At 44.3% G+C, this 24,390-nt stretch overlaps 1 long non-coding RNA gene and 1 pseudogene across 1 annotated transcript; one reads left to right on the forward strand and one right to left on the reverse strand.

Moving 5' to 3' along the window:
- The first annotated feature begins 7,847 nt into the window (after nt 1-7,847).
- LOC124679161 lies at nt 7,848-15,166 on the forward strand (annotated as a pseudogene).
- Nucleotides 15,167-19,763: 4,597 nt separating this feature from the next.
- LOC124670060 lies at nt 19,764-20,696 on the reverse strand. The gene is made up of 3 exons (XR_006992379.1): nt 20,504-20,696; nt 20,285-20,382; nt 19,764-20,177 (listed from the first exon to the last, which is right to left on the reverse strand). It is a non-coding gene; the product is annotated as an uncharacterized LOC124670060 (long non-coding RNA).
- Between the last annotated feature and the right edge of the window lie 3,694 nt (nt 20,697-24,390).

Raw genomic sequence — 24,390 nt, forward strand, 5'->3', positions numbered from 1 at the left:
TCAGAAAATTATGCCAATTTACGTGAGTGATCCTCAGATATGTACGCAACTTTCATTCAATTTGAGCATTTTCATTTGAGCAAGTCTGGTGCCATTTTAAAATTCGTCAATACGAACTGTTCTGTTTTGACAGATTCTGCCTTTTATTTCGCATTGCCTCTTTCGCTATGTTGGATGAATTTCTTTGATCCACTAATGTCCAGTAGCATTATGCAATGTCCAGAAGTGTTAAGAATGATTGTGTCACCTCTGAATATGTCAATTTATATTGTGCACTAACCCTCTAATGAGTTGTTTCGAGTTTGGTGTGGAGGAAGTTTTCAAGGATCAAGAGAGGAGTATGATGCAACACGATCAAGGAGAGTGAAAGCTCTAAGATTGGGGATGCACCCGGTGGTTCACCCCTGCATATATCAAGAAGACTCAACCGTCTAAGCTTGGGGATGCCCAAGGCATCCCCTTCTTCATCGACAACATTATCGAGTTCCTCCCCCGAAACTATATTTTTATTCCATCACATCTTATGTGCTTTTTCTTGGAGCATCGGTTTGTTTTTGTTTTTGTTTTGTTTGAATAAAATGGATCCTAGCATTCACTTTATGGGAGAGAGACACGCTCCGCTGTAGCATATGGACAAGTATGTCCTTGGTTTCTACTCATAGTATTTATGGCGAAGTTTCTCCTTCGTTAAATTGTTATATGGTTGGAATTGGAAAATGATACATGTAGTAATTGCTATAAATGTCTTGGGTAATGTGATACTTGGCAATTGTTGTGCTCATGTTTAAGCTCTTGCATCATATGCTTTGCACCCATTAATGAAGAAATACATAGAGCATGCTAAAATTTGGTTTGCATATTTGGTTTCTCTAAGGTCTAGATAATTTCTAGTATTGAGTTTGAACAACAAGGAAGACGGTGTAGAGTCTTATAATGTTTTCAATATGTCTTTTATGTGAGTTTTGCTGCACCGGTTCATCCTTGTGTTTGTTTCAAATAAGCCTTGCTAGCCTAAACCTTGTATCGAGAGGGAATACTTCTCATGCATCCAAAATACTTGAGCCAACCACTATGCCATTTGTGTCCACCATACCTACCTATACTACATGGTATTTTCCCGCCATTCCAAAGTAAATTGCTTGAGTGCTACCTTTAAAATTCCATCATTCACCTTTGCAATATATAGCTCATGGGACAAATAGCTTAAAAACTATTGTGGTATTGAATATGTAATTATGCACTTTATCTCTTATTAAGTTGCTTGTTGTGCGATAACCATGTTCACCGGGGAACGCCATCAACTCATTGTTGAATTTCATGTGAGTTGCTATGCATGTTCGTCTTGTCCGAAGTAAGGGCGATCTACACCGAGTTGAATGGTTTGAGCATGCATATTGTGAGAGAAGAACATTGGGCCGCTAACTAAAGCCATGATTCATGGTGGAAGTTTCAGTTTTGGACAAATATCCTCAAGTCTCTAATGAGAAAAGAATTAATTGTTGTCAAATGCTTAAAGCATTAAAAGAGGAGTCCATTATCTCGTTGTCTATGTTGTCCCGGTATGGATGTCTAAGTTGAGAATAATCAAAAGCGAGAAATCCAAATGCGAGCTTTCTCCTTAGACCTTTGTACAAAGCGGCATAGAGGTACCCCTTTGTGAAACTTGGTTAAAGCATATGTATTGCGGTGATAATCCAGGTAGTCCAAGCTAATTAGGACAAGGTGCGGGCACTATTGGTACACTATGCATGAGGCTTGCAACTTATAAGATATAATTTACATGATGCATATGCTTTATTACTACCGTTGACAAAATTGTTTCATGTTTTCAAAATCAAAGCTCTAGCACAAATATAGCAATCGATGCTTTTCCTCTATGAGGACCATTCTTTTACTTTCAATGTTGAGTCAGCTTCACCTATTTCTCTCCACCTCAAGAAGCAAACACTTGTGTGAACTGTGCATTGATTCCTACATACTTGCTTATTGCACTTATTATATTACTCTATGTTGACAATATCCATGAGATATACATGTTACAAGTTGAAAGCAACCGCTGAAACTTAATCTTCTTTTGTGTTGCTTCAATACCTTTACTTTGAATTATTGCTTTATGAGTTAACTCTTATGCAAGACTTATTGATGCTTGTCTTGAAGTGCTATTCATGAAAAGTCTTTGCTTTATGATTCACTTGTTTACTCATGTCATACACATTGTTTTGATCGCTGCATTCACTACATATGCTTTACAAATAGTATGATCAAGATTATGATGGCATGTCACTTCCGAAATTATCTGTGTTATCGTTTTACCTCGCTCGGGACGAGCGTAACTAAGCTTGGGGATGCCGATACGTCTCCGACGTATCGATAATTTCTTATGTTCCATGCCACATTATTGATGTTATCTACATGTTTTATGCACACTTTATGTCATATTTGTGCATTTTCTGGAACTAACCTATTAACAAGATGCCGAAGTGCCGCTTGTCGTTTTCTCGCTGTTTTTGGTTTCAGAAATCCTAGTAAGGAAATATTCTCGGAATTGGACGAAATCAAAGCCCAGGGGCCTATTTTTCCACGAAGCTTCCGGAAGTCCGAAGGAGAGACGAAGAGGGGCCACGAGGGGGCCACACCCTAGGGCGGCGCGGCCCCCCTTGGCCGCGCGGCCCCGTGGTGTGGGGCCCTCGTGCCGCCTCTTGACCTACCCTTCCGCCTACAAATAGCCTCCGTGACGAAACCCCCGCACCGAGAGCCACGATACGGAAAACCTTACCGAGACGCCGTCGCCGCCGATCCCATCTCGGGGGATCCAGAGATCGCCTCCGGCACCCTCGCCGGAGAGGGGAATCATCTCCCGGAGGACTCTACGCCGCCATGGTCGCCTCCGGTGTGATGTGTGAGTAGTCTACCCCTGGACTATGGGTCCATAGCAGTAGCTAGATGGTTGTCTTCTCCCCATTGTGCTATCATTGTCGGATCTTGTGAGCTGCCTAACATGATCAAGATCATCTATATGTAATTCTATATGTTGCGTTTGTTGGGATCCGATGAATAGAGAATACTTGTTATGTTGATTATCAAAGTTATGCTTATGTGTTGTTTATGATCTTGCATGCTCTCCGTTACTAGTAGATGCTCTGGCCAAGTAGATGCTTGTAACTCCAAGAGGGAGTACTTATGCTCGATAGTGGGTTCATGCCCGCATTGACACCGGGACAAGTGATGTAAAGTTCTAAGGTTGTGTTGTGCTGTTGCCACTAGGGATAAAACATTGATGCTATGTCTAAGGATGTAGTTGTTGATTACATTACGCACCATACTTAATGCAATTGTCTCGTTGCTTGCAACTTAATACCGGAGGGGTTCGGATGATAACTCGAAGGTGGACTTTTTAGGCATAGATGCAGTTGGATGGCGGTCTATGTACTTTGTCGTAATGCCCAATTAAATCTCACTATACTCATCATGATATGTATGTGCATTGTCATGCTCTCTTTATTTGTCTATTGCCCAACTGTAATTTGTTCACCCAACATGCTGTTCGTCTTATGGGAGAGACACCTCTAGTGAACTGTGGACCCCGGTCCAATTCTCTTTATCGAAATACAATCTCATCGCAATACTTGTTTTATCTGTTTTCTCTCGCAAACAATCATCTTCCACACAATACGGTTAATCCTTTGTTACAAGCAAGCCGGTGAGATTGACAACCTCACTGTTTCGTTGGGGCAAAGTACTTTGGTTGTGTTGTGCAGGTTCCACGTTGGCGCCGGAATCTCTGGTGTTGCGCCGCACTACATCCCGCCGCCATCAACCTTCAACGTGCTTCTTGGCTCCTCCTGGTTCGATAAACCTTGGGTTCTTTCTGAGGAAAAACTTGCTGCTGTGCGCATCATACCTTCCTCTTGGGGTTGCCCAACGAACGTGTGAAGTACACGCCATCAAACATATATCAAGAGATATCCTAAGGTTGAAAACGGTGTTCATGATGTTATATTCAAAATTTCCAATGACGTGAAGCAACTTGAACCTTTTTCAATAAGATTTTTTTTTCTTGTAGCTTCCTTGATAATAGTTCTGTTTTCTTTAACCTAGAAAACACCCCACTGAATAAACCTCCATAAAAAGACACTACTTTGCCTCCTGCAATGTTTTTCTCCACAAAATTAAATTACTTATGCACTGTTTATTTATATCACTACATAAATGTGTTTCTGCTTGGGAAAATACATGATTCTGTGAAGAAGCACTCATTTGGATATTTTCGGAAATGACATAGATTTGACATCTGTGGTAAGAAAATAAGGCGTACGGGCATTCAACTATCATGTATAAAAATGCAAGGATTTCTCCATCAGGTATTCTATTTTTTTAGTCATGCACTAAAATATTTAGATGTCTCTAGGCCAGAATTTTTTTGAACCACTTATTCATTTATTTATTTTCAGGGTGTAGTACTTAAGCATTTTTTATCGATTACAAAAATGATGGTGCATTGTACTCTTCAGTTCTTTAGTTCTATAGCAGTTGAGTTAGATTCTCTGATGTACAAAGCAATACTTATTTTTCGAGAACTAAGTAGAGAATGGTCAATATCTACTTCAATCTAGATCATGAACTGTGAACATGATGAATGTGGGTTGTTACCGCCAAATAGATGAATCTGGATCTGGCCTTGGTGCCATTTTTATGTGATATTCAAGGATGCAGGTTTGTAGATGACACATTAAATTCAAGCACTTTTTCTTATTGTGACGGCCCATTATAGATGGATCGTTAAGGGTCTTGTGTTTATTACGGTAGGCAACCTGCACTGATGGCATTTTTGTTTCCCTGTACGTTGAGTTTTGCACACAGATCAACAATGGAGTTGTAGCAGTGGAGCAGAAGGTAGATCTGAGTGGCAGGGAGGCATGATTTAAGGTACCAACGAATATGTCATATGTACTGTCATTTGCTGTCGGGGTGATCAAATCCACCTGGGTATATTTGTTTGAATTATTTAAGATGATGGGGCAACCATGTAGCAGTGGAGCTAGCAATGTTGAGTCAGAAGTACAACTTGAGGGGCTGATATGTATGTATTGCCTAGACCTTGTTGTTAGCAGTGTATTCCCAAATCATTTTTCCGATAACTATACGTTGTGTCTATGCATTGGATACTTTAGTTGTTCAGGTACAACTTCACCACTTGATAAGGAATTGTTGTTTTTCATATTGTGTGTGGATCTCTCACCAGTATGGTCAGCTCATCTTGTAACATCATATTGTTGCAGTCATATATGGGATGTTTATTTGGCACAAATAATTTATTTATTTTGGTAAGAATAGTAGGGATGGATCCCATTGCAAGGGTCTATGTCAGGAATATCAATTATGTATCAGGTGTTCTTCTTGCGTAAATTTTACTTTCTTTTTGGATAATAATGTTGTACTATGGCACTATTTTTTCCCCTTATGGATGGATCACACCAGATAGGACAAAGGAGGAGTCTGCATAATAATTTTTTGCAGGATGGGCCTAGGAATTACGAGAATGAGGGCGAATAAAGTGGGTTTGGTGGTAGATCAAAAGTAAGAAGCGTCGGCGAGTGTCTGCCTTTAGGGGTGCATGTGCCCAGTCTGTGACCCCACTAGAGAACATTTGGATTCAATTTAACTTGTAATATATATTATAAATATGAATGAAATTTTGCTAGAAAATAAATTAATGGGAGCAGCCGTTTGTTGATGTTGTGATGTGCTCAAGGATGGCCTCGAAGGTGCGCGCTGGGACCTCCCACTTTTTCGATATGGAGGCATAGCCCCAGCCTCTGCATCAATTGATGCATATTGTCATTCATTTATTTCATATAGTAGCATTACAAAAAAGTTCAACATTTACAATCACATATCAGATAAGGTCGATACATGAATCAACCGAAGAAAAATAAGGCTCATACAACAACTATCCATCTGTAATTTTATCCCACTAGCTCGTGGCTGGCCTGGTTCTTCTTTGGCTCCTACCGCTGGTGGAAGAATAGCTTCCCTGGGTGAGGTTCTTCGCGCCCTAGAGGGGCTTGATAAGATTCTCGGCCGTTAGCGTGATGCGGTTGGAATTTGTCTCGAACGCTTCGTGCCCGACTCTGGCACCGGTGGAATCTCGATACCGCCCACGCTCATCCTCCACCTGAAGGGCAATCACACATCAGGAAGAATGGGGTACCTGCTGTGGTACATGACCCACGCCGGACACTTTATTGGGTTGCGCCGGAACCAAAACGCCTTGCGGGCTTGCAGTTGGGCGCAAAAATCTGTTAGTTACTAGCAGGTTCTCACAGGATCCAACAGTGCTTTCAAGCATGGTACCGAAACATGTTCAGACATACTGTTTTGCTATCAAAGTCAAATACGAGCCTCACCTCGCCCCAAAGTATCAACTACAGGATGACACATCATTTTTTCCAGAGCCACCAAAGGCGATCAGGTTGGGCGTTGCTTCCTAAGAGATGTTGATATTTGTGGGCCTCGAATTGTAGAACTATAAGAATTTGTCTTGCTAAGGCCCATGCAATTAGGTTTTGTTATGACGGTACAAGAAATTGTTGCAGGTTGCATTTAGCGGCACCGTGTATCAGTGGTAAACTAAACATGCAATATATTGGTGTTCATGGCTTCATAGAACGATCCACAGGCCCTCCATTGCCTCAGCTTTTGCAGGAACTTTAGGAGTTGTCAACGATATTATCCTCCGTTCGCACCTTTTTTCTTGGTTTCCATGGTCATCCTCTTTTGGAGCGGTCAAAGAATTGCTGCCTAAAAAATAGCATCTGCACCACCGGGTTGAGGAGGGAGTTTTTTTTTCCCAGCCATTATTGAAGATTTGCTAAGCCCCTTTCGTATGTTTGACACAGAAGGCTACGATCTAGGGTTGTCTCGGATATTTATGAATATCAAAGTGTTGTTTGGACTAATCAGAAAAGAAATACTCCTTCAGGTAAACTTGTGCTTGCAGCACCCACGTCTTGTGAGACAATAATATATCCAAAAGGAGAGGTTGTTGAGTTGACAGTTATGACAGCCCAGAACACAGGTGTGAGACTTAACGTGGAAATTAACAAGAAGACCTAGAACTTGCAACCACGCATAAGCACAACAATGGTGTATTGTTATTGTGTTCGGTATTATGATGATGTAGTACATTATGATATCCTTGATTTATTTTGAATTTTCATAGTGAATAGTGAATTGTATATTTGCATTGATAAATTAAATTTGAGAACCCGTAGCAACGCACGGGCATTTGTACTAGTGACAACCAAATTCTGTGGCAACCAAACAGCCCACCTATGAAATTTCCAAATAAATTCCAGGATTCAATGCCCAAATGATGGATACCAAACAACTTCTAATAGATGAATTTGGTTGACCGGGAATGAGCCCCATTGCCATCCCTAACTCAGATTTGCCTATTTTATGTCAGCGACCCAACCAAACGAAGGAAAGGTTCGATCTAAAGCATTTATTTTGGAAAGTTTCGAAATGGGATTTTTTGATACTCCGTATAAACATTCGATCAACTACTACGGAATGCAATCTTTACATTGAAAAAAACGAAAAACTACTCTAATCCACCAACCAGACACGCAATTGGGCTGCTAGCCACGTCAGCCCGCACCAGATTCCGCAGCCCGATAGACACGGGCTCATCCAGTCATCCTCGTCATCTTCCGTCTCTGCAGCTGGGGTCCACACAGCCAGAATGCCAACACTGCACGATACTCCTGCTACAAATATGAGTCCACTCGCCGCCACTCCACTGCCCCAATCCAAAATCCAACCACCGCGTCGCCACCAGCTCCGGTCGATCAACCCCGATGCTCCGCGCCGTCCTCTCCCGCTCAGGTAATCCGCCCTCCCCGTGCTCCCCCCCCCCACTCTCGTGCTCGCGGCCGCAAATCCCTGATCACCCTGCTCTGTCCGCCTCCCCGTGCAGCCTCCGGCCTCCGCCGGTCGCCGATGGCCGCCCCGCTCTCCACCGCCGCCGCCGGCTGGCTCTCCGATGCCGCCTCCTCGCCGGTACGTACATGCCTGTCGCTGTTCCCTTCCGAGCCCCACGCACCCATTCCGATCCGTCTACGCGCCCGTGATTGCGTTCCTTTTGCGTGCGGCTCACCGGTCATTCCGCCCCCTCGCAGCCTAGGGTTCGCCTCCTCATCGGCGGCGAGTTCGTCGAATCGCGGGCCACCGAGTATGTCGATGTCACCAACCCGGTAAGCCCGCTCTCTCGGCCCGCCAGTTGATTTCGAGCTGTACACTTGGTCCATTTGGAGCGTGTAATAAATGTAATATACGGAGTATCTGGATGTTACTGTGCCATTTCACAGGCAACGCAGGATGTGGTGTCTCGGATCCCGCTCACCACCGCAGACGAGTTCAAGGCTGCCGTGGACGCTGCCAGGACTGCGTTCCCCGGGTGGCGGAACACCCCGGTGACCACGCGTCAGCGCATCATGTTCAAATACCAGGAGCTCATCCGGGCCAACATGGTAATACACAACTATACTAATAATAAGTTGACTTTCCTTCTGCTGGATAATTTTACAGCTCCTTACTCATGTGTGATCGCTTAACTGTCTGCTTCAATGGTGGCGATATTAGGATAAGCTGGCAGAGAACATTACAACTGAGCAAGGGAAGACATTAAAAGATGCTTGGGGCGATGTATTCCGTGGGCTAGGTTGGTTTTCATGACCTTACACCTGTTCTTGCTGTTTGGTTACTTAGTGACTGTCTTGGCATTTCTATCTTGTCATTTTTGTTAATCTACGAGTAATTGACATGTGTACTGAATCCACTGCTCTTAGATTTTGCGCACAATAGGTAAGATTATATGTTATTTGGAAGATCTACAAAACAGTAAAGCATGTCCTTGGAAATATCAGGTTATCCTTACGTGTGCAGTATATGACATGGTTTGTTTTTCTCCACATCCCCCAGATCACACAACATGTCAATGCTACTAGCGTTTTTTTCTGCTGTAGCCCAAAAGCAGCTACCCCTTAATAGTTCATACACTTGTTTATGAAAATGGCCTATTCTGCAAGAGATTGTTTGCTAATATGGACTACTACCTGACATCCTGGCTGTAAGGATTTGATTTCAAACTCTGATATTGCAGAGGTGGTGGAGCATGCTTGTGGAATGGGGTCACTGCAAATGGGTGAATATGTATCTAATGTTTCTCATGGGATTGACACCTTCAGTATAAGGGAGCCACTTGGTGTATGTGCAGGGATATGCCCATTCAATTTCCCTGCTATGATTCCTCTATGGGTATGTCTGCCGCAACTGTTTGTTGAACATCAACTTTTGCTCTTATTATTAGGAATCTTGCGATCAGTATCAATTGTACTTTTCATACACCTTAATTTAGCCTGCAGGAACATGTAGTCCTGTACTATTTCCATGGCCTTATTTTTGTCAGTTGTCAACTCCTCTTCTTCCCCATGCTGCAAATATTGATCATTTAGGTTGTTTTTTGTTCCTTGGCTGCAGATGTTCCCCATAGCTGTCACTTGTGGCAACACTTTTGTTCTAAAGCCGTCAGAAAAGGATCCAGGCATTTCTCTTTATCAGCATATTGTTGCCCACTTTATTAACTACATGTGTTGTTGGTATACAAACTAAAACTGACGAAATGTATGTTTGCGTGCTTAGGAACGCTGCAGATTAATAGCTTATCTGTGCTTACCTCCATGACTATTGTGTCCAATGTATCTTTTGTTGTATAAGGGATGGCAGGTTTATTGATATTTGGTGCATATTTATCTTAGACAACTCAAACATTTGCACCAGTATTACCATAGCACTAGGAAATGTCCCCCCCCCCCCCCTATATCATTAGAAGTGGTAGCAAGGGAAAATGCTCACCATCCCATTAGGAGGGTTACAAGGTTGATATTACTGATTGCATTACACGCTTCCTAGACATGGAAATACCATTGAAGTTTTCAGTGAACTGGTACTAATATTATTTGTAAACCACTGAATCTAATACATTCATACACTGTAAATTTGGATCATGGTAAGTGACACAAGTCCTTCAAAATGCTTTAACTTTAGGCCTTTAGGGTACTTTGCCAAAAAGAAGCCACATGATCAATCTGGGAATTTGATGGTAAATTGTTAATCTTCAGGGGCTGCTATGATGCTTGCGGAGCTAGCAATGGAGGCTGGTTTACCAAAGGGGTGTTGAACATTGTTCATGGTACTCATGTATGGTACCCTTAGATACTTTTCTTCTTTAATCTAAATTTTAAGCTGGTCACTAAGTTATGCTGTTATATCACGTACTTTTTTGTGCAACGATGCACAACTATAGTTTTTCACTCCTTAGAACACTGACAGAGCAGCACACGTCGTGGCTTAACTATAATCTGCCTTGCTTGCTCAGTAGCATTATGTGCTCATAATAGATATAAGAATCTATCATGCTTTTTTTTTCTAAAAAGAACACTACTGCATCTATTGTGCTGGTGTCCTGAGCCTTGTTAAGTTGCTTGTGTTCTGATTCTGGTTTACCTTATCAGGATGTTGTCAACAACATATGTGATGATGAGGCCATTAAGGCAGTATCTTTTGTTGGTTCAAATACAGTAAGTGGATCCTATGATTCCCCTATTTCTTGATTTGCTGTACTTTTGCATCGCCCATCTGACAGTATTCTGCTCCGTTTTTCCTACCAACATACGCATTTTCTGCTTTTTGATCATTGACCAGCCTTTGTTATAAAAATGAGGATTCCATGCATACTTGATCCCATCTACACTTGGAAGATCTTTTTAATCTTGTGTGTATTATGATGCTTCAAAACCTAAGGAATTTTTGATCTACCAACATGTCATAAGAGTTATTTGTCCAGACACAAGTGTTCTTGGTGTTGATGTATCCCTTTTAATGGGATGAGAATGTGTTCTCATGTATTACACACGTCCAGTATAAGTTCTGTTTGTATTATTAACATTATATTTATTAGCACATACGTCGTTTCATTTGATTCTGCTATTGAATTATCTGTTGCTCAGAGCTAGTCAACAGTCATTTGCTTCTGCGAAGAATGATATTTTGTGATTTCTCTCTCTCCCTCCCATCTCAGGCAGGTATGCATATATATTCTAGAGCATCTGCAAAAGGGAAGCGTGTTCAGGTGAGTTTGCATCTATCGGTAATTTTTTTTTCTGCATTTTACGTTGTAAGTATTATAATCGAAAATAACTGTTACCGTTTCTTTTTAGTGTAACATGGGTGCCAAGAATCATGCTATCATCCTTCCTGATGGTGATCGAGATGCCACACTGAATGCCCTTATTGCTGCTGGTTTCGGTGCAGCCGGGCAAAGGTGTATGGCGTTGAGCACTGCTGTTTTTGTTGGTGGTTCAGAAGCATGGTAGAGTTTTATCCAAGCAAATTTCTTTAAGCTAAAAAGCCTTTTCTCAGATTTTGTGTTTGCATAGCTAACCTTGTTTTGTTGTTGTAGGGAGGATGAACTAGTCAAGCGTGCAAACAGCCTTGTAGTTAATTCAGGAGCGGCTAACGATGCAGACCTTGGTCCCGTGATCAGCAGACAGGTTTGCTTTCAGACACATGTTTGTGTATGCTCATTTTATCACATTTACCATTTTTTGCTACATACTGGAAATAACATTTGGAACCGTACGCAAAATTCTGCAATAACTGCTTTACCAAATTTTGATGTTCAAATATTACTAGTGTAAAGAAAAGAAATGTCAACTTTTGCGTGCTTCAAATATTCATTGAACTTCTGCAGGATCTTCATTTCTTTTATGCAGAAGATGTTCAACAGTTAAGAAGTTCAGATCTCCAAAGAGACTGGTTGATTTAGCATTTTAAAATAGACTGGTTGATTTTTATACAGTAGCTACTTAACCATGAAAAATTTCCGAGAAATTTTACGGTACACTGTAGTACTGTACTCCCTTCAGGTAGATTGGAGTACAATTTACATCCGACCTTAAGGATATTTAGGTTGTTAGAGTTGGGAATATTCTTCTTCTCATGAACAAGAAAATAAATCTTGCTGCAGAGGTAGGAGGGTGGGGTGGATGGAGAGGAGTAAAATGCAAAGAGGAGGAGTGAACCCCTCATGGTCAGTTTATTCCAGGCCACTTGCGCATCCCACAGCCATTGGCGCCACCTACGTTACTTTGGCCGCCCTGGACCTTCTGTAGGGTTCTTTGTACTTGGCCTGGAGCCATTGCCTGTAGGAGGCCACACAAGGAACTCTATGGTGTCGCCCTTGGTTAGCTGTGTTGGACCTATTGGCGAGGCATTAGATTGATTTTTAATTTTGAATCACATACTGATAGTCTAAGAGGATAAATAAAGGGAGCAAAGAAATCAGCCAATAATACTTGGTGCTATTACTCTAATACCATTGTTGGAGTACATGGAAATCTCAACGATCAGGTTAGATGTAATGCGTGCTCTATATTAACCTAAGGGCATCGTAAATTTTATTCAAGCGAATTAACCATGAAAACCTTAGTTTCTAATCTTCATATGACCAGAGTACGAAATAGGATCCTATTGAAAGTGCTACACCTGCTTTTAGCAGTGATGAACTGTTGAGATATGGTATAGCCTATAATCTTATATGGAACCGTATTAGCTCCTGATGGTTTTCTGTCTCATTGGAATGAATTTATCATTCATATAACCGTTCCAATCTGTCTTTCAGTCTTTCTCCCTCCCTAGTTGCCACTGTATTACTTTGATTAATTGATTGTTTTCTTCTGGGTCTAAGCCACTAAGGCTGCATTGTTGAGCTCTAAAAATAAAATATCACGATTAGTAGTTTGGTAATTACACACATTTTTCTTTTTGGTGGCTTAGAGCCCTTCGGTTTCTTGGTGAATCTGGTGCTCTAACAGTTTGCTATCGACAGGCCAAGGAACGAATCTGCAAGTTAGTCCAAAGTGGCATTGACACTGGTGCTCGTATTGTGCTTGATGGGAGAGAGATCGTGGTAATTTGTCAGAATTGATTTGCTTAAGTGCCTGCGTGCAATTCTACTGGGTTTTGGTATCACAGAGCCTAATAGCTCTATACTGTGCAGGTCCCTCACTTTGAGGATGGTAACTTTGTTGGTCCAACCATCTTGGCTGATGTTAAAAGTGACATGGACTGTTACAAGGTATTTGTTGAGAATGTGTTCCTTAATACTTGCCACAGGTTCAGTGAACGTAGACACATTTTAGCCTATATTTTGCATGTATTTGCAACAAGTAATTAGGGCCGGTGGGAGTACCATATTTGACTTTGCATATATATTATTAGTATTAATTTGCTAAAGAGTGATTAAGAGCAGGGTTGGCATTGTTCGTAGGGTCAGGCTCTCTGTATCATGTACAAACTAAAACATGGATTGCATTATCAACATATTGGTTTCACACTGATGTACAGACTTCTACGTTCTGTCATGACATAACTTGTACTGAATTAGTATGAAGTACCCATTATCTCTGTCGGGGCCTCTCCTAAAGTTTTATCTTTCAAAAGACATCCAGGGTGTTCAGTACCACCCAAACAGGTCTGTGGCAAATCATCTACTTTCCTTATAAACTTACCTCTGAATCCAAGTTTTTCAGACAATGTCCATTCAAAGGTTATCGTTCCTCTTAATTAGACCATACGAGCCATGATATCTTCATAGCAGAGTAGTGGTGTCTTATTTGCATGTCCCTTGATACATTTGGACTGACTGATTGCTGTTGGCCTGTTGCATGCTTTCTGAATTTATGGCATATTTTTGGTGAAGATTTAGTATTTGCTAGAAAAGATTATACAGGTTGAACATCAAATATTTACTGCTCTATACCAGCTTATTAAATAAAAATACTCAAATACTTATAAGCACCATGAGTGTCAATGTAGATGGCGGCATCTTTTTTTTTTCAGTCAAGGAGACCTCCAGAATAGAGTTAAATTTTTTTTCGCATGCACGTTATATTTGACTGAATCTTGCATTATGCTGAATTTGAAACAGGAGGAAATTTTTGGTCCAGTTCTCCTCTTGATGAAGGTACGCCAAAAACTATTTCTTATACTTTCTGTGAGACTGCGGTCGATTTTTTTCCTGCTGATTGTGTTCTCAATTATTCTCAATTACAGGCAGAAAGCTTAGATGATGCCATACAAATTGTGAACAGAAACAAGTAATTTTATCTCCTGTGAACTTAGTCCCGAGCAGAGCATACAATACAATTCAATGATTTATAAATCATCCTCCATTTCTGTGTGCATCTCAGGTACGGCAATGGGGCTTCCATATTTACCACATCTGGTGTCTCTGCAAGAAAATTCCAATCGGACATTGAAGCTGGCCAGGTAGATCTCTCTGTTCACGCTATAAACTGAAATTCGAATAATCTAAGGTGGTTGCTAATTCGAATTGAAAGACATAAATTGGTAGAGGTACACACTGAGATATAACTGAGAGCGTGACAGAAACTGCAGGAATTGTTAACAGAAACAAGTAATTTTATCTCCTGTGAACAGAAACTTAATTCTGAAATCAACAGAAACTGCAGGAATTGTTATGCTTATCTTCTGCATGGTATATGAATTAATTCCACAACATGTATTATTCCCAACATACGGTTTTGTCTTTGCAGGTGGGCATCAATGTACCTATTCCAGTACCCCTGCCATTCTTCTCCTTCACTGGCAGCAAAGCCTCCTTCGCAGGAGACTTGAATTTCTATGGTATGGCGCCCCACTCTGATATCAATCTCACTTGCTCCCCCCCTGAAACAGTCACGACTAACTAGAGTAGTCGCATCCGACAATAACTGATGGTATACATGGAATTGCAGGCAAGGCTGGCGTGCAGTTCTTCACTCAGATTAAGACGATCACACAGCAGTGGAAAGAGTCGTCTCCACAGCGCGTTTCCCTCTCCATGCCCACCTCGCAGAAGTGAGGTGACTAGAACTAACTCTCAAATATTCACCTCTGGAAATAGACCCATGCATTGGTGTGAAATTTGAGCTTCAAATGTCGCCTCTAGACTCTAGTCTGTAGATCGACTACCATGTGTAAACTTTGGAATAAAAACTTAATAAAGTCGTTGTGCTGCCGTGCCGGGCTGTTGTCTCTTTGTCAGAAGTGTTGAGTGTTATGAAATTGAGAATGGACCGTTTTTTCCATTTATCATGAGTTGGATAGTTATACAACAATTGGTAAGTCTCCCCGTAAACTTTGCAATGTCAAACTTGTCTCATACCAATTTAGCGAATACATTTTGGAATGTAGATGTTGGGTTCGAATCTAGCCTAACCCAACTTGCTTGGAACAGATTGGTCTGCTACATTGTCACCTGATTTAGTTCGTGAAATATTAGGACATGTAGAATGGTTGATAAGGCTGTCATATCTTACATATTACATGCAATTAGGGAAGACAAAAATGCATGTTGTAGTATAATGGATTATCTTTTAATGTTATCATGTACTCCTTTTGTCTCAGTTTACTAGTCTTCCCCGTATCCCTAGGTTGCCAATTTAACCTATATAATTTAAATTATATAATGCAACAATTATATTGTTAGAAAATAGAACATCTAAACTTTCTGATGATATAATTTTTATAACATATAACTAATGCTAACTTGATTAAATTTGCGACCTAGGGGTACGCGCACACCTAATAAACTGTGAGAGAGGGAGTAAGATTATTATTTGCACACTCCTTGAATTAGGGCACGATTGAAAATAAACAAGAAAATGTGTGTATAAGATAACACATCTCATACAATGGAGAAAATGTCTCTCTCTATAAGAGATGGTCTCCTAGCTAAGAGAATACACATATATCTCTCCTCCAACTCATATCTCTCCTCCAACTCATCCCTTAATTAATCTATATAAATCGTAGCCAAGCATGTTGGCAGCGTAAGCTCGAGCGGGATCCTTGTGAATCAATCTTTCTTTTAGGTACTAGATCCTTGTTATGGATTAGGTCCGCACTTGGCAAGCAGTTTCAGGTAGAGCTTGCAACTTGGTGCTATCCTGGCCGTTGATATGCGCTGCAAAAACAACACATGCAAAGAAAAATAATCAATTAAAAGCGAGTATTACAAGTGACCAGAAATCGACTAGTAGTAGTTGACTCACAGATTTGAGCCCTTGGAGTGCACCGCAACTCCGCAAGTGACATAGGCATCTCTAATGGGTCTGCCGAAGATGGTACTCGGGGTTTACTGAAGGCCCACGACCCGAAGTTTATGAAGTCCGGAAGCCCAATTAAGAGATAGTTTGGAAATATAGAGTTGTATTAGGAATACTTGACTATTACGGGACGAACTAAAAGAGTCTCCCGGACTTTGTAACTTGTACATCACGAAACCTCGGCTCCACCTCCTATATAAGGGGGAGTCGAGGGAGAAAAAAGGGATCGATTTCATTGTCAACACAACCCTAGTTTTCTAGCAGTCGAGTACTTTTCCGGCTGAACCCTCGAGATCTGCTTGCCCTCTACTTCCTACTAAAACCCTAGTCTACAATCCGTAGGCATGACAATTCGATACCTTGTCAGTAAGCCCGCCGATGCTATCCCACTGGAACCAAATGCTCTTGCTCGCTAGGAGAGATAGAAATAGTTTTGGATGGTAGTCTCGTTTCTGTCGACGTTGATGCCCTTGGCGGCTCTGATTAAATTTAGGAGATCATGTATGGAGCTGCTTGGTATTTTTAGCACCAGTTCAATGGACCAAGAGCCTTGAAATAAGTAAGTACATGTTGCTCATATGCATCATTAGCAGCAGCCTGCTCATATGCATCATTAGCAGCAGCCTCGTCAGTTTTGCCTGCATCCTGAGCAAGGGCTTGTGGTACACACGGTGGGGTAGGAGGTACGAGAGCAATGTGGTGCGGCAGACAAGAGACCTCGTCGGTAAAGACACCCCAAAGTCGAAGACCACGCACATGGATGCGTATAAAGACATCAAACTCCTCATAGTTGGTGCCTTCAAAAATCACCAGGTATCGAGGAATGATGCATAGCCTGCAGAAGAGGATGCCATACTTTTTTTAAAGTCAACTATCAAATGTCAGATCCAATCGGGCGAGCGCTCAGACTCACGCTCGTGAGCAGAGGCAAGTGGCCGGCAGCAGCGGCGCTGCGGTGGCCCGGGGCGGCGTGGGAGCGGCCGGATGGGGCCGGTCGGCCAGGGGGCGCGGGGAAGAGCAGCAGCCAAGAACCCTAGCCATATCGGGCAAATCCACATAAGATCAGCAACACATCTTGACCCCAAACCAGAAATGGGAGAGGAATAAGAAGGAGAGGTAGCGGCGTCCGGAAGAATCGTCGGCGGCGGCGCAACAGGGCACATAGTTGCTATGTGCGGGAGGAGCTAAACCTAGAGCTCTGATAGCATGTTATGAATGGAAAACTTGTATTCACAGGGTCAAAGGTCAGTACATGTACATGTGTGATAATATGCAGAAAACCTCTCATACACTAAGGTTATACAAGAAAGACAAGAAGTTATACAAGAAAGGGGACTATACATCTCTAATATATGTAAGGCCATTTAATTAAAATATTAGTTGGAACTTTTCACTACTTAAGCTTCCACCATGCCAACTTTAGTTGTTTAGGCCTTTGGGGAGTGCCGGAGCCAAAAACCGCGCCCAGCCGCAGCCTCCAAAATAGTGTTTCATTCGGCGCGGTCCAACTATCTATCTAGCACCCTAGGCCGAACCCACTAGAAAGGGAGGCTACCGCGGGCGCCGGCGCGCCGCGTGTTGGCGGGAACGACGCGGGAAGAAGGCGCGGGAAACGCCTTCTAGCTGTGGACCCGCCCCGTCAATGTCGGCGGAGTCGTCTTCCTCCCCGCCTTCCACGCCCATCAAAGGCTTCTCGCCTTCAGCGTCGGTGTTAATGCTGCTCGTCTTTAGCGCATTCTCATCTTCAGTGACGGCGTTAATGCTTGCCAACGCCCCCTCGGTGCCATATAAACCCCCCGTGCCGCTCCCTCGCCGCACATTCCAGCCAGCGCCCTCCAAACCTTCTCCAGCACCGACGCCCTCACCATCTCATCCAAAACTTCTCTAGCACCGGCGCCCTCGGCATGGACCGCCAAGAACAAGAAGGCGCCGCCGCCAACAACTTCGGCCGCCATTGGCTTCAAGTTGCTGAGGCACGCACCCTCTGGAATGCGAGCTACCCCGTCCCACCGGACATGCACTGTTTGGGGGATGGGCGCTCAACCGCGGTGGCCTGCTGGTTCCGCCAGTGCCGACAGGGTCGACGCGCGCCGTCGCCATCTACGGCCATTTCTGGGGCTAGTTGACGCCGGAGGAGCGCAACGACCTGCGCTTGTCCCCCTAAACTACCACGCCTGGACCGCCTTCTTCCAGCGTCAGCGCGAGGACCGCCTTCTTCCAGCGCCAACACGAGGACCGCCTCACTGCCTACGACGGCAATGGCGATCCACCGGCAAACAACAACGCCAATGGATGGCGGCGGCGGTGGAACGCGCTCGGTAAGACCCTCGCGTGGGTCCTCAGCTACATCGCTGATGGGAACGATCCCCCGCTGCAAATGCCACCACGGTAGTTGCAGCTGGCGCCCTCGCGAGGCAACGACCAGTGGACGGCGCGTCGCCAATCTTCCTCGTCCTCGCGCTCCTCGTCTTCGTGCTCCTCGCCACACTTCTTGGCGATGGTGAAGGACGAGCCAGAGGAGGCTCCTACTACTCGAAGGCACCGCCATGGTGGTGGTGGCGTCCTCATCCGTGATTGGCACCAACCTTCTCCGCTGAGCCAGCGGGAGTGGACGCCATAACCGGAGTACAAGGCGGCGGCGTCCATCGTCAAGGCAGAGGACAACCCCCAAGGAGTTCCCGGGGATGCGCCGCACCCAACTTGAATCGTTCCAGGCGACGGACGAGTTCGTCGAGGCCTGGAGCGTGGCTGATCACCTCCGCGCGGAGGAAGAGCGCCGCCGTTGCCTCGACCTCGTCATCAACATGGATGATGACGACGACATTAGCCAATCCAGCAGGCCGCACGGGAGACGTGGGGATGCCGACAGGGCTGCAGCTACCTCCCGCAGCCGAAGGAGGAGCCCAACGACGAGGAGGACGACTACGCGGCGACGATGTACCGCTGCCTAGGGCTAGGGCGTGGCGGCAACGGTGGCGGTTACTAGTTTTTTAGGATTTTTTAATGTCTATGTTTTTAAATTTGTACAAATATTGACCAAGTATGACCGAACTATCTATAAATCTACTATTTCTATAAATTGTGTTATATTCTAAAATTTTAATTATTTTTAGTATAGGGGCCGCGACTAGGAACTGCCGGCTCCTATTTTTATTTTACCACTGATGCTCCTATATAAGCCCTAAAACAGCTGCGCCGGAGCCCATATAGGGAACACGTGGAGATGCTCTTAGTACTACACCGTGACCTTATTTATAACACCTGCAAATGTAGCTGTTACATGGAACTGTTAGATTGGGACATTGGATCCGCGAATTGAGAAGTATGGCATATTTTACCGTTAATGCCAGTACTGGTGGACCACAAGACCACAACCGTGTTGCATACAATCATTTTCGTTACTTATATTGTGTGATGCAATTTTGTTTTCATAATGGCAGCACGGTTGTAAAAGTGTAACTATAACTCAGATATTGCACAACTCCTTGTTTCAGCTGGCATGAGAGACAAGCTGCTTTAGAACGGATAGTCTCCACCGTCACATGTCTGATCCTACATACATCTTCATCGGCAGGAGCTTGGAATATCCCACAAATGCTGATACAAAAGCGGGGGAAAAAGTTCCCGGGTGTACAAGGACGCAAACTAATACCGCCAAGCATGCATGACATAGAACCAAAGCCTAATATTATGAAAACTTCCACTTTTTATTGGTCTAATCTGAAGTGCTACTAATAAAAATGACTCGTTGACAATCCGATGTTCTATACATCTCTTCTTGCTGCGCATCTTGTTTTCAGATTTACTCCAATGATTAGCGCTAAGCTCGAACATGGAGAAATACCAAGCTCGAACATATCCTTATTTAGCATCCCGACACTTGTTAAGCAATTCGAAGTAGACTTGGCAGTTGAAGCTTTCCATGTCACCGCTGTTCGTGCACTGCAAATACAACAGATGCAAAAGATAGGCAATTAAAATCGAGTAGTAATTAGGACAGAAGTAGGCTAGAGAAGATCCAAACCATCTACTAGTAGATAGATACTCACAGCCATAAGGGCCTTGAAGAGCCGCTCACGGCACTCGTCCGCCTCCTGGCTCGTCATGGTTTCTGCTTGGGGTCCCTTCTCTTCTTTCCTTTCTCTTTCTGAAAGAAACATGCCAAGCAAACAGTACACATCCATGCTTTTCCCCCGAAAGGAGGCAAGCCTCGAGACAAACTGAAGTGCGTACTCTCTCTTGTTATCGGAAAAGCAAGCAATACGTACCCAGGCTAGAGTTATCGAGCCCCATCATCACAATAATCGCCGCGAAATTCACGGCACCAGCGCTCGAAATCTCGCTGCAAGGAGGGGCACACTTTTTGCTAGCCTTGTTCTCGAAATCTCGATCGATGACTGCACGTAAGTGGCGATGGTTCTACTTGTTGCTGGAGAAGTCTTTGTCGAGTTGGCTGATATTTGTAGCGCTAGTTGGACGACGGTAATCCGGAGGAGTATTGGATTCTGTTTTCCCCGGCGTCGAGTTGGAGACCACGGAAGCTACTATCGTAAGAGCATCTCCACTCGTTTGGCCTCCCCACGCAGAAATCCGGATGAAATAACCGCTGGATTGGACGAAACTAATTCGTGGGGAGAACCATATTTCCAGTCGTCCTCCCGGAGTTCGGCGGACAAAGGCGAAATTCAAACAAAACGAAGTCCCGCTACAAATACGTCCAGGTCGGCAAAAGGATCAGCCACAGATCGGCGATCGGAGGGAAATTACACTGAAACAGGGGCGTCGGCAGTCCCGTCTGGCACGACGGTGTCTGACGGCCAGTTTCCTCACAAGCCGTGGTCGAAGCGGCGGCCTATGTCGCTGCTGGCGCAGTCGACGACGAAGCGGCGACAGTATATGTCGTAGACGGTGAGGGCGAAACACTGGCCGGAGTGGATCGGAGGATGTCGGAGCGGTGGCCCTCGTACCAAACCCTTGTCTCCTCGTCCATCAGGGCTGTGTTGCCGCCCATCAGAAACGCCAAGTCTGTGTTTCTCTTCTTCACCGCGGCCGTCGTCTTCAGCAAGGCGATCCGGGCGCCTTGGTTGGCGAGCATCTCCCTCCACCTGCCGTAGAACTTGTCGTCCCTCCCGGCGGCGTGCGTCCTCGCGTCGGCCCAGCACTTATCGAACGACGCCTGCATCCCAGATCCTTGAGCTTTTTCTGGCCGAGTTCCGGGCGGCCATCCGACGAGCCTGGCGCCGGAGCGTCAGGGTTGTACTGTTCGGTTTGCTCTTCGAGAGGCTCGTGCGGGTTTCCGTCCACTTCTCGCACTTCTCGATGCAGGAGAAGACGTTCAGGAACTTGAACGTCAAGCCGGTGTCGTCGTGGTACATGTCGAAAGCACGGCGCACCTGCGACAAAATAGGGCGGCGATATGGGTCAGCTCACGGCGATCAGTACATGCAGGGTCGACGGAGGAGCCACGGCGTATGCATACCTTGGCTTCAAAGTCTTCGCCGCTCACCGGCAGTTTTTTGAGCTCCTCATGTATGCCGTGTCATTTGCTGCACGCCGTCTGTATGATCCCCCAATGGGTGGCCATGGCCTTGTCTCCCCGGTTCATGATCGTCTTGTTGAAGTAGGGATCGACGAGCCCTCGTTCAGGTTGCCGTCGGCGAGATCGGGCGGCGACGGCGTGAACCTGGACGTTTGGCCGTAGGTCGCCTCTTGGAACATGGCAGGCGACAACGGCGAGAAGCTCGAAGGGGAGAAAGCCGACGGGGAAGTGCTTGTACCTTGGATCGACTACTGGCCGGGGAACATGGCAGCGCCGCCGCCGCCGCGACCATGGCCCATGCTCATGGCCATGGAGACCTTCCTCGCTTGTTCGTCCTCCGCCGCCAGTGCTGCCCTCTTCGCGTTGAGTTTCTTCTCCTTCTCCGCCCTGGCGCTTGTTTCGATCTGTCGCCGGAGCTCGTCCGCCGCCCACTGCGTTGGACACACCCGGCGGCTGCTCCTTCTTCGGCCGCGACTTCCTCGGCTTCGGCGGCATGGTGGTGGACGAGAAAGAGGAGGAGGAGGAGAATGGAGACGGCTACACAAATTCGGCGGGAGAGAATGGGGATATGCAAGCAAATTGAAGGGAAAACGACATGATTTTGGCGGTCCAGTCGCCGACTACGAGGGTCCACACGCCTCTTTCGCGCCAAATTCTTTCGTCCGGAGTCCCCGAGCGCGCCTCGGGAGACCGGGGATGGCGTGGGCTCGCCGGATGGATTAGGCCCAAATCCGGACGAAATCGAGGAACCGGGGGCGCGACTGAGCCGAATTACGCCGTCCAGATGGGAAAATCGTCGCTCGGGGGCCTCGTCGGGGAGACGAGTGAGGATGCTCTAAGGGAGACCAATTGATGAACCATCCGGATTTGAACTATAGCTCTGAACCAGAACTTAAGGAAATCCACCAAATCTTTGGCTGACAGAGAATCTGTTAATTTTTTCAAACTTGGACAAAAGCTTGTTTTTTTATTACTGTAATTGAAAAGAAGACAATTGTCCGGCTAACTAGAAAAGGACACCAACCATCGTGGAGATGACTGTCTGCCATGGACACACCCAGCAAATCTAGCTACTAAATCAAACACATACCAGGTAGAGGAGAGAACAATAGTCCAAGTTGCCCATAAGCATCATTGTTATCACCCATTTTGCCTCCGATATGGCGACTCCAACTTCGTTGGTGACGAACACCTATGACGCGATCCTCGGGGCAGACATATGTGGCCCGCATCAGCTCAAGACGAATAATTGTGGGGACTCATATTAGGTATCTAGAACACCCACTATATATGCATCTCACATTGATCTCATCGTTCAGTGTCGCGAAGCATAAATTATACCGACATCACATATTACTTACATTCATTAGCGCACATAATCTTACACAAGTATGGCCTTATGGCTAAAGTGTTACTTCAATGCCACACGTACATGGGTAAAATTCGAGTCTTTCAGCGGATCAACAAAAGAATAATTGTGGCATGGTTGGCTCCAGTGACGTATCTGTGTATAAGTTATGGTCAATTGACCCTATAACTTTCCTATAAACCCATTTCCCTTTATAAATGGTATCTAGGCAGTATGAACCCACATATTTATGTTGTTAGCTACGCCAATGGTTAGGTCTTGTGTTCCTCATCATATGTCCAAATACCGTAGTGGTGTCACGTCGAGAACTAACTCTTGCCATCTTTATGCTCATTGAATTCATTTGAGCATATGTGCCTCTTCTTTAGAATTTAGATCCATGATTCTTACTTGTGAGCATGGAGGATTTAGATCACTTACTAGCTATGAGTATCTTATGTTTTTCAAGTATGAATTTTAAGAAGCTTTCTTTCTAAATTCATATAAAATTAGTTCTAAGCTACACAATATTCTGGGAGAAACATATATGAAAAATAAAGAAACAACCACAATAGGACGGCAAAAGAGAAGGATGCAAACAAAACATCATTTATTCCTCTCTAAATGGCAGAATGCTGTCCTGGAGCACAAACGAAACATCCATTTCAATTAGTGAAGCAAACAGCGCAATTACAAGTTTGTTCATCACACCAGGAGTCTTTCAGATAGCCACCCCGCTCTTTTGCCACAGAGTTGCATGTAATCTTGCACGGCGAGTTGAGGCAAACTTTCTGCCCAAGTGCATGTAGGATGCACTCTCGCTCTGTGACACACAATAGCGTATAGAATTGTTGTTAGGTTAATTATGTGCACATGAAAAACATATGTCAAATAAACGAAGTGAATAGGACTAGATTTCTATGTATGCAAACTAGCATCTTTTGGCCTGTTTGGATATGATGCGGAAATCTGAGTGTCGGATGACATAATTAGGTATGAATTACCTAGAAATATATAAATTAATTTATGCATATATTCGCGTAATTAAGTTTGGGTTAGCTTCAAATGTAAGAGTTTTCCATGCATCAGATGTGAGTACAGACCTAAATGAGCTAGGTACTTCATTTGATGTATTTTAGATTTAAAAAATTGGCCAATTTTTTTTATGAATATTAAGGACACAAGCGCTTCTCTAAAAAAAAAAGAAGAATGGCCATTTCTGAGCACTTCATTTCTTGACCGTAAATAATCTAGTTTTTTGCAATGAC

This window comes from Lolium rigidum, chromosome 7, assembly GCF_022539505.1.
Source record: "Lolium rigidum isolate FL_2022 chromosome 7, APGP_CSIRO_Lrig_0.1, whole genome shotgun sequence".
Taxonomy (NCBI): Eukaryota; Viridiplantae; Streptophyta; class Magnoliopsida; order Poales; family Poaceae; genus Lolium; species Lolium rigidum.